The following is a 17,134-nucleotide window of genomic DNA, read 5'->3' as shown; positions in this document are numbered from 1 at the left end:
TTTTCTATGACTTTGGTCTACTAATTTTTACCCTACCTATAAAATACATGTTTTGATTAACAATATTCTCTGGTCTTCACTAATTCCCAGGATATCACCCTAATTAGAGGCTAAGAAAGGACATTTTCAAATGATCACAAAACTATTTTTAATGTGTAATATAATTATTATACCATATAATATGCAAATGGTCAACATGAGGAAGAGAGGCCCTCTGATTAGGCAAGGTGTTAGGTGGATAAGTGCGTGAAGATGTCTCTATTCACTTTTCTGGAATAATAAATAACAATATTCTAGTATCCTAGACCGAGCTAAATTCAAAAATGCTAGAGAATTCCTGGTAGTCTGATACTCATACAAATCAGTCATCAAACAGGCAGATAGAGATAAGCAACATCTATATACCATTCAAAACAATCAATCAAAAAGTTAAAAAGGAGGGGGGGAAAAGACCCCAACACCACCTTGCAAGCAATCAACACTCAGATAAGCAAAGATTAACATCAACATTAATATTAGATTACAATCAAGCAGTAAACAATACCACAATCAAGGAACTATCAACTCAGACAATCAATCAGAAAACAACAGTCCAAGGAACCACTAAGCCCACTGCCACAAACAGTGACTGGGCAAGTCACTAGTCCAGGGGTAGGCAACCTTGGCTCTTTTATGACTCATGGACTTCAACTCCCAGAATTCCTGAGCCAGCCATGCTGAGGGGAAAGGGAGAGTTTCCAAGCTGAGCCATGCTGGCTCTGGAATTCTGGGAGTTGAAGTCCACGAGTCATAAAAGAGCCAAGGTTGCCTAACCCTGCACTAGTCTATAAATGCCAAGCAAACCCTGCTTTCTTCTACCAATAATGATATTATCTAGTAGGGTAATGAAATGTTTGCAAGAAAACAACCAAGCTCAGGGAGCACCAAGGATCCCACAGTTCAACCTTGAGCTGCAAATATTCTTTTCTATTGGTATCTTTAAGGCACTGTGAGAATACTTCTCAAACATTTTTGGAACAGTTCTTAAAGTTAATAAATCTTGTTTGGCCTCTTGCAATAAATGACTTTCCAACAGACTATTTGTTCTACTTATCCATATCTTTCAAAACAAGACTGATATCTCAAATTGTAATTAATACTGATAGAATACCTTTTTCTTTTATTTCTAAAACTCTAAGTCACGGGTGTCAAACTGCCAGCCCACGGCCAGACGCATCCTCCGGCAATATCAAAACCATCCCGATACGTTGTGCAACGTCATGTGATGTCGCAGGTTTGACATGTCTGCTCTAAGTTATCCAACCCAGGGAATGTCAATAATTTTAATAAATGCTGTACCAATATCACTGTAATATATAATGTATAAAGATTTACAACAATATAATAAAAAAGGGAAAAGAATATGAAAATAGATTTTGTGAATATTAACAAAAATGAATTATTCTGTGCGCGCCCGCATGTAACACAAAATGTTTGCCTCTAAGTCTTCTGGGTTTCTTGCATAATCCTTCAGTTTTGATGCAAGTGGAGGACAGGAAAGATAAAATGGATGGTGGTGATATTAGAATGAATTAAAGGGACAAGAATCTCAAATTGCCACACAATTTAAACTTGAAACATTTTTTTTGGAAAAAAAAATAGAATTACCATTTGAATATCTTCTTGAAGCAGACTATGTAAATCATTCTTCACAAGAGTGGAGCTACTTAATTCCAAAGCAATTTTAAAATCAAAGTGAACGAATCTCTCCAAATGAATAAAATCTGACAGACAGACTCACATGAGAGATAATGAGTGGTGGTGGTAGAAGCATCCCAAATCAACTAGAGCCAAATGGGATGATTCTTTTGAAAAACAGAAAACAGCAAAACTTAAAACTGCAGTGGATAAAACTTAGACACACTATTGCTGAGGTAAATCAAAAGAGTCATCAGTGGGGAAAATTTCCACTATAGATCAAAAGGCTAGCAGCTATGCAAGCTGCAGGTTATGGAGAAAGGGAATGCATTGAGCAGAAGGGAAAACAAGCAAACACATGAGAATATTTGCTGTAGGAACTCAGTGAAAAATAAGTATTCATTACCAAAGAAGAAATATTTGCAGAGTTCAGCAAACCACCCATGCTGCAGATGGAAAAAGTTGGAAGAGTTGTAGGGCATAAGAAATGCTGAGCACAGACCTGTACCTGAACCAAAAAACCCCAGAAAAGAATAAAAAAAATAATATGATGTACAAGTTAATTCATTTAGAGCCTCCAAAGTCATGATGAAAAAGCATGCAAGGTGAAGGGTCATAGTCTGTGTAAAAGGAGGTACTTGAACCTCACAAAGAACTAGTAATAGGTTACAATTCTTGATGTTATGTTGATAGCAGAGGCTGGATATTTTGAAAAACAATAAAGTTTCTAATAGGCCAAGCTTTCTTTTTTCCTAATGTAGAAGTCAACAAATTTTCAAAACAGTAACTGTAATTTAGAGATATGGGAAACAATGTCTTTTTGCTGGGAGAACTAGTTTAAAGTACATAACCCCTCAAAGACATTTATTGCAAACAGGAACATAATTAACTTTTTTTAAAAAAGGCAGGGAAGTAAAATAAATACACTTTGGGTTCAAATTTCAGTTTCAGTCAAGGTTTATTTAAGCACAGTTCTTAGAGCGGGCCCTCGTAATGTCCTGCTTCAATCGTTGTTAAACAAACCATAAATGATTGCTAAGCTATAATCTAGCAATATAGCTCAGTGCAACGTGTGACTAAGAGAGATGGGAGCCATCTGGTAATTCAGCTTTGCAAGCCACATTTTTATAAAGACTTTAAGATTAGCCAGAAAAGTTTGCACAAATCAAATATGTGATTCTTCTTGGTTCTTTCTTGATAAACATAACAACATAATATCTTTCTCTCCCCCATATCTTTCTCTCCCCCAATTTAAGACTTATGTTTGGTTCAGAATGAGTGGTGCAGTGCCTCAGCAGTTAAGATGCTGAGCTATTTGGCTGGAAAGGCAGCAGCCCAGGTTTTAGACCCAAGTTCCACATGACAGGATGCCTTCTCAATTGTTACACTTACACTCTGCAATGAGATCCCCCCCCATTCGTGGGGTTCCCATACTCGTGTTGTTCTAGAATGTCTTAAAAGTCTGGCTGTACACCCGTGGCTTGGGTTAGGGTAGAGGGAGCCTCCCTGTTGAATGAGATTTTCTAAATGTCCTGTATTGGAGTGGGCAGCACAGTGGCTCCGTGGTTAAGATGCTGAACCTGTCAGCTGGAAAGCCCAGGTTCGAGACCCGAGTACCACACAACAGAGCGAGCTCCCATCCTCGCCCCAACTCCTGCCAATCTAGCAGTTTGAAAGCATGCAAATGCGAGTAGATAAATAGGTACCACTTTGGTGGGAAGGTAACAGCACTCCGTGGCATCAGGCTGGCTACATGACTGCAGAAATGTCTTCGGACGGTGCTAGCTCAGTGGCCTTTAAAAGGAGATGAGCACCGCCTCCTATAGTCAGCAATGACTAGCAGAGTAAAATCCACGGGGATTCCTTGGTTCAGAATAATAATTTCACCACCTCTCTGAAGAACAGAAAATATCTGCACAGCAGTCAGCTTATTTGGTCCAAATTACAGCCATAACTGTTGAGATGGCAGATACACTTAGTTCTTGTAGAGAACAAATAGAGTATCACTGCAGAATAAATGAACACTGCTGGCACTATTAATATAAGCAAATCTTTGAATTGTCAAGTTTCCGATATATGGGCTTTTCAAGTGACTCTGAGGCATTGTTTACCTTAAAAGTCCTTTATTTAGCCTAATACACCAGCAAATGCTTGCTTGAAGGAAGCTGGAATCTGAAATTTCCACCCCCTTGCACAATATATTAAACACAATTCTCCACCTTTCTAATTTTGTCATTAATCATATTCTCCAATTAATTTAAAGAACCAGTTTCCCTTCCATTAGACAACCCGCCAAGTTCTTATCTTCTTTAATTTCAAATGGCCTTGAGGTACAATCCTCCTCCTCCCTCCTCCCAGCCTTAAGCCTATCTCTTAAAGCAATACACAAGTTTAACATATGAAATAGCTGCTTCTTCATCTCTTGTCAAGCAAGAACATTTGATGTTAGCAGCGTTGACATCCACCCCCCCTTACAAAAAGGACAGATCCTGTAATGTAAACAAAACACAAGTTAAGAACTGGCTTTTGGTTTGTTGGGGTGTTTCTCATAAAACCTTTTGATAAGTCTGTCAGCTTTCACATCACTAGATTTCACCCAAATGGCTTCAGACAATGGGAATCCCTTTCGTTGTACTAGGTATTGCAATTTTCCCTTAAAGATTCTAGAGTCAAGAATACGTTTCATTTCATAATGGGTCTGACCTGCTACCACGAGGGGACCAGGTGCTTTCTTAGCAGCAGGTCTTAAAGTGGAGGTTCGAAAAGGTTTCAGCAAGCTACAATGAAACAACAGGTGAATTTTCCCCAAAGGTCTGGGGAGTTTCAATTTTACTGTGACCGGGTTGATGATTTTCACAATGGGGAAAGGCCCCAAGAATTTCGGTCCCAATTTCTTATTGGGTGATTTGCTGCTTGATGTCCCTGCTGTCCACATAGAAAGCACTTGATTGGTGGACCTGTAGGTGGTCTAGGTCTTTCGGCAGTAGCAGTAATTGGAGGGTTTTTGGGGGTAGTGGTAGCCATCTGGGTTCTGGCTTTGGTGCAGCTTCAGGTGAGAGAAGCTTTTTATAGCGGGCAAGCTGGACATCTAATTTCACTGCTGCCTGATACCATTCATGCAGCTGGTCGGGCACAGCTCAGTAGATACATGCCTGAGAAAGGTGGTCGTCTAACCCTTCTCTAAAAAGATGAATTATTGATTGCTCAGGCCATCTTTCTATCCAACCTGCCATCTTTTGAAACTCCCACACGTACTCTAGGGCAGGCCGGCCAGCTTGCTTTATCTTAAGGATTTGTTCTTCCGCTTTGAGGGCAATGGATGGGTCCTCAAATCTTTCTCTCAGCCTGAAGAGGAAAAGGTGGGGGTCCTCCAATTCAGGGGCCTGCTTGTTATATAAATTGTTCAACCATTTGGATGCTTCTCCCTCTAGGCTGGATGCAATCACATCGACCATCGCAACCAGGTCCAGGTAGAGATGACCCCAGTGATTCAAATGAGAGCAAACTTGGTTGAGGAAGAAAATCAGTTTCTCTGGGTCCCCATCGGTTGCTCTGAAGGGTGGGCTCATCATTGGTTGCTGGGCCCCCCATTGCTGTTGCTGTGCCCCCAGTTGCTGCTGCCCCCCTCCTGGTTGTTGATTCAATGGCTTCCAGCCCCCCCCACTGCTGTTGGACACCCAGATGATGCCTACCCATTGGTGCTGTTGTAGGCCCAGGGGCTGCACGTTTGGACCCTGCTGCTGCCTCCCCTGCTGTGGTTGTCTGAGGGGAGGGTGCTGTTGGTCAGCGGGACGTTGTGGCACCACCTGCTGTTGTAGGCCCCTCAATGGTTGTTGGACAGATGGGGGTTGCTGTTGTCTACTCTGGATTTTGGCTGCAGGGAATAGTGGTGCCCTCTGCTGCTGATCTACTAAGAGATGTGTTAGTCTCAAATGCTGTGGTGCTTCCCTCACTTGCGGGCCCCTCAGTGTTTGCTTGGCACTTGGGGGTGGTGACCAGTCTCCTTGGGATTGTTGTCCCCCAATTGGCTATTGCTTTACAGGTTTCTGCAACACCCGAATCTGCTGCAAGACCTCTATCAGCTGATTTAGGCTCAGAGGTTGCCGCCCCTCCTTTCTGTGGGGGTTGCCACACTCCCCACTGCTGAGGGTGTCCTAGTTCCTCTTCGTCTGTGAGACTGGAGGCCCTAAAAGGGAACTCCAGGGGTTGGAGGGCCATTAGCTCTACAAAAAGGGGGCTGGGGGGGCTCTTTTGGCAGGAACTGTTCTGCGCTTCTCACTTCTAGTTCTTCAAACCTTTCTGCTAAATTGTCAATTGATTGGCTTTGGGCTGCAGACAGATATTTCCACTCACCCGAGTATTCAATCTCAGCTGACCTGGCCGCTCCCCACCGGTCCGGGGAATACGATGTGCAGGATTCTATTTGCTGTCATCCCACCTCCTCTGCCTTTGAAGCCCTTGGGGATGGCAAGGCTGCTTCGAGGTGCCTGGAGTCTCCACTGGGCTTAATCCACCCTGACGACCAGACCAATTCTCTTGGCTGTTTGGGTCTAGCTCCCAGCTGGGAGGATTGCTGAAACTCTTTCCATGCCAGCTTCTTCGCTGGCCCTTCCCCCGCTGGGGTGGCTGCTGGTGCCAGGGAGCTGGCCTCAGGCAATTTTTCTTCCTCCATGATGGGATCTTCCCCAACTCTTTGCCAGACTGCCTCCCAAACTTGGAGACAGCGACGGGAGGTCAGGACTCCCTAATTAGTTTAAAAAGTAGGAGGATTCCAGCTTGATGTCAAGTTTCTGACATATGGGCTTTTCAAGTGACTCTGAGGCATTGTTTACCTTAAAAGTCCTTTATTTAGCCTAATACACCAGCAAATGCTTGCTCGAAGGAAGCTGGAATCTGAAATCTCCGCCCCTTGCACAATATATTAAAACACAATTCTCCACCTTTCTAATTTTGTCATTAATCATATTCTCCAATTAAATTAAAGAATCAGTTTTCCTTCCGTTAGACAACCCACCAAGTTCTTATCTTCTTTAATTTCAGATGGCCTTGAAGTACAATCCTCCTCCTCCTTCCTCACAGCCTTAACCCTATCTCTTAAAGCAATACACAAGTTTAACATATGAAATAGCTGCTTCTTCATTTCTTGTCAAGCAAGAACATTCGATGTTAGCAGCGTTGACATGAGTTTTTTGATCCTGTTTGATCATAATATCGAGTAACAGAGCAAAATGTAGACCATTTAGGATGAACAGATGATGTAGCATGGTTCTTCCACCGTGAAATCGGCCACTCACTTTGGGTTTTTACCCTACACTGTTATTTATAAACATCTAACACCAATTCTATAGAGTTTGGCAAGGCTAAGAATAAGCTCAAATTTCATTTTTTATACATGAATAGAAGTTGTCTGACACTTTCACTGTCAACACTCAGGGCCATCAGTAAAATTTTAGGAGTGATTTATCTCATTCTTGGAAAGAAAGATGGAGGATGCACCTAATAAATAATAATAATAATAAAAAAGAAAGTACTGTGATTTTCAGAAACCAACTTAAAGCAAATATCACTTTCATACCCTTGTTTGACATTCCTTTTTGAAAGAAACACACAAATAAAAATCTCATTTTTTTCTTGACACTTTTAATACCATGTAGGCAACAGTTTGCTGTTTGCTTTATGCCTGTGCCCTTTGCAATTAAAACCTTGATAAAATCACACATTTTGCATGTTCAGTCGAAGTATTGCTAATTTCACTCAAGGTGCAAAGATGCTTCTATCACTAACATTATGGCAATTTGTCACATTCTTTATGTGTTATATTTGTGGAATATCACCTCACTGGGCTCATTGTCACAGGCTATATTAGTGGACTTGTCTTTGAAATCATTTGAAAAGGTTAAATTGCATATAATTTTGAATTTGCCTCCAAATGTTTTGCTACTTCCAAAACACCACCTAACACTGTTTTAGGAACTCAATGCACTTGCTTCTTTTAAAACTATTCATTACTTCACACAATAGCTGGAAGACTGCAGAGCCAACACAACGTACGTATGTACCACCATGGAAAGTAACAAATTTGCAAAATACAAAGGGCAACTGCTAATTTGCGTGGAAGTCAACATTAAAATAAATTTAACAAGTGCAAGTCAGAGATTTTTACAAAGGCAAGATAAATGGATTATGAGGAAAGAGTATTGTCACACAGAGAACATTAAACTATGCTTTTAGAAAAAGTGTTTTAATAATCTGCATTCTTCTTTTTCTTTCTTTCCAAAGACCAAAGTCACAACACACAATGCAAAGAAGCATAAAGTAGAATTCAAGCTTAGTTTTCTAATGGCTGAGCTTTGCAGACATAGCAAAACTAGCTCTCACTTATAGATAAACATTTTTCCCCCTGTACTGCAGGCAGTGCACATGTCTAATATTTGCCTCTGCACAACTCAATGTTACTTTCTTGCAAAGACCCATACTCCTGGCCAGTGCACATGGGACAAATTACTGCACAAAATTGGCAATTTAACAGACAGATCAGCATTTCATTTCTGTGAAGCTGTTTGAACTGCCTCTCCGTACTCCTAAATATCCACACTTTTCAAACCAATTGGAACACATGTATGGAAGCAAAGAATAAAAATGGATGATCGGGGAATTAGAAACAAAGTCCAAGGAAGTGAGATTGAAGGAAATGGGAAAATTTAGCCTTGAGATTAAAAGATTTAGAAGAACTGTGCTAACTCTCTCTCAATACCTGAAAGAATATCATGAAGAAAGCCAAAATGGGATCTTTATTGTTAGTGCAAGACATCCATTACATAAGGAGGTATTATCCTGCAACTGGATAGTGGGGGGGGGGAAGCAATTTGACAGTGGAACCAATTACTCAGAGAGCAGTAGACTCCCTTTTGCTAGAAGTGCTTAAGTTTTGTGTTTTTTTTTAAGTGCTTACATGTTTTACAGAGTCAGTCTAGTCATTAAGGCATCAAGCTAGAAACCAGGAGATTGTGAGTTCTAGTCCCACCTTAGCAATAAAAGTCAGCTGGGTGACTTTGGGCCAGTCAGTCTTTCTCAGCCCAACTCAACTCACAGGATGGTTGTTGTGGAGAAAAATAGGAGGAGGAAAAAAATATTAGGAAGGTTTGCTGCCTCGAGTTACTTGTAATAATAATGAAGATGAGATAAAAACAAATCTTTTACAAAATGTTTTAAGGAAAGGCTAGAACACCATCAATTGGGGATGCTTTGATTTGCATCGCTGTACCGAGCATAAGTTGCCCCAACAGCAATGGGATTCATGTGACATATATATTTAATATATCATTGTTATATACACAGTATGTGAAATCATAGCTGCCAGTTTTTTCTAGCTAATGTCAGCCTTCATACACATCAGGTTTTTCCACAAAACCTAGAATTGGTGTAGTATATTTGTGGATCCAAGCAACGTAGTCTTTTGTAATTGACAGATGGAAATTATGTCACTTCACAGATCTTCTAAGCATTTCTTTTAATATACTACCATAATAAACTGCTAGAATAGAATAGAATAGAATAGAATAGAATAGAATAGAATAGAATAGAATAGAATAGAATAGAATAGAATAGAATAGAATAGAATAGAATAGAATATGGAATATGGAATATGGAATAGAATAGAATAGAATAGAATAGAATAGAATAGAATAGAATAGAATAGAATAGAATAGAATAGAATAGAATAGAATAGAATAGAATAGAATAGAATAGAATAGAATAGAATAGAATATGGAATATGGAATATGGAATATGGAATAGAATAGAATAGAATAGAATAGAATAGAATAGAATAGAATAGAATAGAATAGAATAGAATAGAATAGAATAGAATAGAATAGAATAGAATAGAATAGAATAGAATAGAATAGAATAAAGAAGGGACCTTGGAGATCGTCTGGTGCAGCCCCCTGCTCAAGCAGGAGAACCTATACCATCTCAGACAAGTAGCCTCTTCTTGAAAATCTCCAGTGATGGAGCACCTACAATTTCTGGAGGCAAGCTGTTTTACTGGTTGATTGTCCTCACTGTTAGGAGGTTTGTCCTTGATTCCTTGATTCCAGATCTTCTAAGTGCTGTCCATGTTTTTTTCTGGATGGCTCCCACTGTGCCAAATACTACAGTGAACACCACAGCCAGTTTAGGCCACATTGTTTTTGGTCAATTATTATTATTATTTAACTAAGTCTTCTATAAAAACATATCATACATGCTTTAAAATCCATGGGAAAAAGAAACAAATTGAGCATAGCACAATTGCTGTTGGGTTACAGTCAAATAAGTACCATGCGTTTTGAATGTATTTTTTTTTCAGCTGCAGCCCACAGATACTTAATAATAATCTATATCATTCTAAAAATAATCAAACCAAAGTGGCCTGGAAAAATAGAAAATGGATATCCTGTCACAGTTTTAATCCAGATGGAATTGATACTTTTTTTGTTTGCTTTAATTTTATTCCTCATCGAGTATAGCAGATGTACAGGTACTAAGCTCGAAACTGTTATAATTACAAAACCTGTATTCAATTCCTTAGAGAGCTTTGAAATTTTCCACAGACAATAGAAATACAGGCTTTGAAAGAGGAAAAATTCATATGCCTGGAGAACAATGGAATACAGGTTGATTTCTTAAAATCATTTACTGCAGGAAAGTGTTCTTTAAGAAAAGCCACACAAGGAGCAAAATCCAAAATAGAGCTAAATTTAATCAATTTCAAAAGAAGGGCTACTAGTATCTACAAAGTTTTCAAAGCCATTTAAATATTAAGCTGTTTTGAACTTGAGGGGGGTACGTTAATCGGTAACTGAATGAACCACATTTTCTTTGACTCAGTCTTCATTCTGTGAATAGAATGGACAAATGTTTAGTAAAGAATTAGCTTGAAATGGTTCAATAATAAAAGTTAGCTGCAGAATAATTTATCTATAGGATGATCTGGTACTATAAGTAGACGTCAATTGTTCAGTCTTGAAATAACTGCATTTGCTGATTGTTAATTACAAGAGATGAAACTAGCAACTCAAATGTGGGTGTCCTGTATCAGTTAGGAATACTATTGAATTATTGTTCAGAAAAATGAATTGATAAGACAAAGATGAATTGATAAGACAACGGCATGTATTTAATGAAAACTCTGTGATGATAAAGGCAGCCTTTCTGTGAACATCATTACATTAAATGTGAAACTCCAGGTATTAATTTATAGGACAATTATTTGAAAATTACCTGCAAAATATAGCAAAAGCTTTTTAAAAATATCCACTGCAGCATGTATCTATACTTTCTGATTTGTAGTGTATTTTATATTTACATATCTTTGTTTATCCTGAAGTTCATCTAACATGGCTTTCTAATATTTTCAGCCAGTGGGCTGATTAGAAGTTAAATACCTAAATAAATGCCTTGGGTGACCACAGATAGTCATACTAAACACAATTGTTAGGGTGTTGGCATGTGTACTTACTGCCTTCTGATCCAAAAAAGAAGCTAGTATAACAACAGAAAAATGTTTAATTCTGTATTTTACTGGAGCATGGTAATGATAATGTGAAACTAAATGCTGTTCCTCTTGGTCTGAAGCAGTAGATAGGAAAATAACAACCAAATAAACCAAAATATGTTGAAATCATTACATTTGCCTAGATATATTCATATCTAGATAAATTCATTTAAATCAGTGGGAATTAATGAGTCATGATTTCAATGGATCTGCTCTACATATTTATCTTATACAGGGAGTGCAGAATTATTAGGCAAGTTGTATTTTTGAGGATTAATTTTATTATTGAACAACAACCATGTTCTCAATGAACCCAAAAAACTCATTAATATCAAAGCTGAATATTTTTGGAAGTAGTTTTTAGTTTGTTTTTAGTTATAGCTATTTTAGGGGGATATCTGTGTGTGCAGGTGACTATTACTGTGCATAATTATTAGGCAACTTAACAAAAAACAAATATATACCCATTTCAATTATTTATTTTTACCAGTGAAACCAATATAACATCTCAACATTCACAAATATACATTTCTGACATTCAAAAACATAACAAAAACAAATCAGTGACCAATATAGCCACCTTTCTTTGCAAGGACACTCAAAAGCCTGCCATCCATGGATTCTGTCAGTGTTTTGATCTGTTCACCATCAACATTGCGTGCAGCAGCAACCACAGCCTCCCAGACACTGTTCAGAGAGGTGTACTGTTTTCCCTCCTTGTAAATCTCACATTTGATGATGGACCACAGGTTCTCAATGGGGTTCAGATCAGGTGAACAAGGAGGCCATGTCATTAGATTTCCTTCTTTTATACCCTTTCTTGCCAGCCACGCTGTGGAGTACTTGGACGCGTGTGATGGAGCATTGTCCTGCATGAAAATCATGTTTTTCTTGAAGGATGCAGACTTCTTCCTGTACCACTGCTTGAAGAAGGTGTCTTCCAGAAACTGGCAGTAGGACTGGGAGTTGAGCTTGACTCCATCCTCAACCCGAAAAGGCCCCACAAGCTCATCTTTGATGATACCAGCCCAAACCAGTACTCCACCTCCACCTTGCTGGCGTCTGAGTCAGACTGGAGCTCTCTGCCCTTTACCAATCCAGCCACGGGCCAATCCATCTGGCCCATCAAGACTCACTCTCATTTCATCAGTCCATAAAACCTTAGAAAAATCAGTCTTGAGATATTTCTTGGCCCAGTCTTGACGTTTCAGCTTGTGTGTCTTGTTCAGTGGTGGTCGTCTTTCAGCCTTTCTTACCTTGGCCATGTCTCTGAGTATTGCACACCTTGTGCTTTTGGGCACTCCAGTGATGTTGTAGCTCTGAAATATGGCCAAACTGGTGGCAAGTGGCATCTTGGCAGCTGCACGCTTGACTTTTCTCAGTTCATGGGCAGTTATTTTGCGCCTTGGTTTCTCCACACGCTTCTTGCGACCCTGTTGACTATTTTGAATGAAACGCTTGATTGTTCGATGATCACGCTTCAGAAGCTTTGCAATTTTAAGAGTGCTGCATCCCTCTGCAAGATATCTCACTATTTTTGACTTTTCTGAGCCTGTCAAGTCCTTCTTTTGACCCATTTTGCCAAAGGAAAGGAAGTTGCCTAATAATTATGCACACCTGATACAGGGTGTTGATGTCATTAGACCACACCCCTTCTCATTACAGAGATGCACATCACCTAATATGCTTAATTGGTAGTAGGCTTTCGAGCCTATACAGCTTGGAGTAAGACAACATGCATAAAGAGGATGATGTGGTCAAAATACTCATTTGCCTAATAATTCTGCACTCCCTGTATATGTCCATCTTGCTTATCTATGAGGGCAATTCAGAAATAAACCTCCATGGTTATCAATGACAGACACTCACAGATACAGAACTTTTATTCTACACATTCAAAAACTACAACATAATTGTCATTCAAATAGAGGCACTTGTCATAATGTCTTACAAGGTTTGAAATTCCTTAGTAGTAGTTGCTCGCCACCAAATCTGGGCTACAAGGGGGTTGATCAAAAACATCCCAACAGAAGTGCCTCAAAAGTTCTTGGGTGTGTCTAGCAGTGTGCAGGCAAGCATTATCGTGAACCAACATCATATCCAAAGTCAGCATGCCCCGATGCTTCTTATGGATGGCTCGTCTGAGTTTTTGAACATTTCACAGTAGACTTCTGAATTGATGGTCAAACCACACACCATGAACTTCATTAGCAGTACTCCTTTGGCATCTTCACATTTGGTGGGATTTTCTATGGCAACACTTCCTGTGTGGTGTTGGTTCACGATACTGCTCGCCCGCACACCGCTAGACACACCCAAGAACTTTTGAAGCAGTTCCGCTGGGATGTTTTTGATCACCCTCATATAGCCCAGATTTGGCGATGAGCAACTACTACTAAGGAGTTTCAAACCTTGTAAGACATTATGACAAGGGCCTCAATCTGAATGGCTATTATCTCGAAAAGTAGTGTAATGTTGTAGTTTTCTAATGTGAATAATAAAGGTTCCTTATCTGCGAGTGTCTGTTATTGATAACCTAATGGAGGTTTATTTCCGAATTGCCCTCATATTTAAACCTCCATGAAATGAGCAAGCAAGGAAACTATGAAGAGGAGTATAAGTAATACACATACAGTATTTTAAAAAAAAAATACAGTTGAATACATATATATACAAGACCATCTGTTCCCAGGAACGACTTCCCATCGCCCTGTGTGCTCACACAGAGAGGGCCTCCTCAGGGTGCCGTTGGCCAGACAATGTCAGCTGGTGACCCCCAGGGGGAAGGCCTTCTCTGTGGGGGTATCTGCCCTGTGGAATCAGCTTCCCCTGGAGCTCCAGATGACCCCAGACCTCCGGTCCTTTCGTCGTGACCTTAAGACATTTCTTTTCCAACAGGCCGAACTGGACTGATGATAAGAGGTTTTTTAATATGGTTTTAAGGTTTTATTGGTTGTACTTGGGGCTATAGATATAGTTTAATTTTAATTTTAATATTTGTATTTTACTTTTATTTTATTGCTGTTAGCCGCCCTGAGTCCTTTGGGAGATAGGGCGGCATATAAGTCCCATTAAATATATATATATATATATATTTATTTAAAATATGAATTGATGTAAAGGCTGAGTAGATTCATTAAACAAAGCTAAAACAAAACACTGCAAGGAAAACAACCAGATATTCATCTTTTACTTGAAAAATCTAAAGTGGAAATAGCTTACAGGCTATTCAGAGTCATATTAAAATGGGAAGTGGGTTTGATCCCAAGCTGTTTATTTTTTTAAAAAAGTGAATAATCATCACCTTCAGTTTCACTCAGAATCTAATTGACTACCAATGGAATTGGAGGAAGGGTATCTTCATTGTGATGATCTTTTAGAGCCTGCCACAACTCTAATTGTCACATTTTGGATCAATAACAGAGGTCTGAAGCGTAGGGTACAATTGTGATTAGAGTAACAGGAGAACAGAACACTTTGGCAAGATCAGCAAGTTTCAGAAATGGTTGCAGTCAATGCTGCAGCTGAAATTCAAAAAGTACACACACACCCTGTGTCACATTTGCATCATCTTAGCCTCAAACATTCCCTGTCTGCACCCCATATCCTTCAGAGTGAATAAAATTCCACTCTGAGTTGGATATGCAGTCATAGCTGAGTCAGTCTTACACCAGACACCAGAGTATTGCAAATGAATGTTACCATTTCAGAGATCAATTCAAGACTTCCACAGCCATAAGAAATGAGGCAGAAAGTACAATATATAACTGGATGTTAACTATCTACCAATGATACCATGTATGCAACTCCATGAGGATCTCTCCCAATAGTTTCATCTAGGTGTGTGTGTATGTGTGTGTGTGTGTGTGTGTGTGTGCCTCGTGTGTGTATGTCTTCCAAATTCCAAAGCTGTGTGTGCTTTACAATAATTATAAAAGAAAAATCCATGCTATCAGATGCATAGCAGTATATACCATCAAATGCAAATAAAAAGCAGCAGACAACATCGTATAATCAAGAGAAAGAGAGAAAAAAAATTACTACTGATTAGTCAATCCAATCATCTCCCCCCAAAGCAATTTGATAGCCTTAACAAAGGACAGTAAAACCCAGATTGTTGGGGGCAATTAAGCTGACTTTGTAATAATGCTGCCTGGGGTGTGTGTGAAAGCCCTAATAAGCAGGCATATACATAGAATGAAGGCTACTGCTAACCTTGTAAGCCACCCTGAGTCTTTGGAGAAGGGCGGGATATAAATGGAATTAAAATAAATAAAATAATAAAATAAAACAAGTGCCAAGGAAACCTCTAGAAGCAAGGTATGCTTCTAGAAATGTACTCCTGCAAACCATGCAAAGTATGCATACATGTGGGTTTGTGCAGTTGTGTACAGTTAAATGCCTTGCATCACAATCTTAGCATTATTTTTTGCCTATATGGGCCCTCTTTTCCAACCAGCAAGCTTACTGTACATTCCTCTTAGAGGATAGGAATCAAAGCATCTTCCCACTGGAAGAACTGAACAGCAGAATTGATGAGAGCAATGTGAAGATCAAAGGCATAGAGGGTTTTATCTTAAAAAAAACAAAAACCCTGAACTTTTACTTGGATAACGAAACCTACTAGTAGCCAATGCAGCAACTATAAAGCAATGGAATTGAAGAGTAACGGCTCTTACCTTCTAACAACTTAGCCACTGCCTTTTGCACTGGGATTTCCAAATGATCTTCAAACACCACTCCACATAGATATGGGACCATGAGTCTCTATTTTTTTTAATTTTTAATCCCATTTATATCTCGCCCTTCTCCGAAGACTCAGGGCGGCTTACAATCTAAGAAGCACAAATCAATGTGCTTAGCAATAGCCTTCATTCTATGTATATGCCTGCTTATTAGGGCTTTTGCCCCCCCCCCCCCCAGCGGCATTTTTACAAAGTCAGCTTATTGCCCCCAACAATCTGGGTCCTCATTTTACCTACCTCAGAAGGATGGAAGGCTGAGTCAACCTTGAGCCTGGTGGGACTCGAACCTGTGCTAATTGCAGGCAGCTGGTGTTACTTAAGGAGGCATTAGCCCACTGCTCCACCAAGGCTCTTGGTATTTATTGGCACACTGTTGGGTCAAATCTACACAAGTAAATGAGCAATGTCATATTTAGTCTTCTGCCATCATCTCTCATGATGGAGCCTCCCAGGGTTCCCAAGTGACTCAGAAAAATAACATGTGTTAAGGTCCAAAGCCACTGAGAGGTTCAGCAGAATCAGTTGGAATGCCCACCCACCCCTTGACAAGTTCTGAGTGTAGATCTTCGTCACATTTGTTTTAGTACCAGATAAAGGCCTGAATCCTGCTTGAAATGAATCCAGATAAACAGTTTTCTCAAACGCTTCCTGGGAATGAAATGCCACCACACATTTTATGACCTTTCTTTAAAATGGCAGTTTAGAAAAAGGTCAGAAATTGTTTCCCCCTCTGACCATTTTCATTAGAAAAGAAGGTCAAGTGCAAAGCGAATTGCACTTCCAGGGTCTCTGTCCTCTTACTTAAGTTCAATTAGCTAAAAGGAATTGAAACTGTGAAAATATTAAGTCTAGAAATGAATAGTCCACATCAGATAACAAGTGAAACATTTTACCCAGGGAAAAAAAAAACAATGGCTAAACAGCTATACACAAATTTTCATACAGTACTCTAGCTGGAATAGGATATAGGACATCATGCCTGGTTGATGGACAATGTTTTGATTATGTAATGCTTGGAAAGAAATATGATTTCATTTATTTATTTGTATCCCACCTTTATTATTTTTACAAACAACCCAAGATTGGTGATCATATCCAACACATCTTTCCCCCTCCTTCTATTTTCCCCACAACAACAACCCTGTGAAGTGAGTTGGACTGAGGGAGAGTGACT

The sequence above is a fragment of the Vipera ursinii genome (genome assembly GCF_947247035.1).
Source record: "Vipera ursinii genome assembly, chromosome: 1".
Taxonomy (NCBI): Eukaryota; Metazoa; Chordata; class Lepidosauria; order Squamata; family Viperidae; genus Vipera; species Vipera ursinii.
Note: the sequence above shows the minus strand (reverse complement) of the source record.